Consider the following 621-nt stretch of genomic DNA (forward strand, 5'->3'; position numbering starts at 1 on the left):
CAGTCACGATGCTCCTTGTGCCACTCAGATTGTTGTACATTCCAATACCGTGCTTCTTCATGGCGTTCTTTGTTAGCAATTTCCATCTGTTGAAGCATATGAGTGATGTCCGCAGTAGGTATTGAGGATGAAGTACCACCTGAGAATGGAGGGGCTGTAGGTTCAGGTACGTAGTTGGTGGGAGACCACCTCCGTGGCACCCAATCTCCCCAACCAGCATTGGCCTCAGCTTGAGGCACATCTGTTTCAGGCGCATCCTGCATTTCTTCATCAGGCTGTTCTTCAGCAACATGGATTCGTTCCGAAGGCACGTCAAAGTTGTAGATTCCGGTTTTGGATTTTCTTTCAAAAAAGTAGAAACATTTGCGGTCCTTGTCCCACCGATATCCCATATGCGATAGAGTGGAAGAGTCAAACTCTTGAGCAGCAGATGGAGATAGGAGAGGAACAATAGGAATTGCAACTTTCCAAAACTTAAGAATTTTCATAATTTGAGAAGCATACCCTAGAGCCACATTTTTGGAGCTGTCTCGCACAAAAAATAGACGTTTTACAAAGTAGTTTGCCCAATTTAAGAGAACCTTATTTTGCAAAATGTAGAGAAGATGTATGCTAGGCCTA

The sequence above is a fragment of the Lathyrus oleraceus genome, chromosome 5 (genome assembly GCF_024323335.1).
Source record: "Lathyrus oleraceus cultivar Zhongwan6 chromosome 5, CAAS_Psat_ZW6_1.0, whole genome shotgun sequence".
Classification (NCBI taxonomy): Eukaryota; Viridiplantae; Streptophyta; class Magnoliopsida; order Fabales; family Fabaceae; genus Lathyrus; species Lathyrus oleraceus.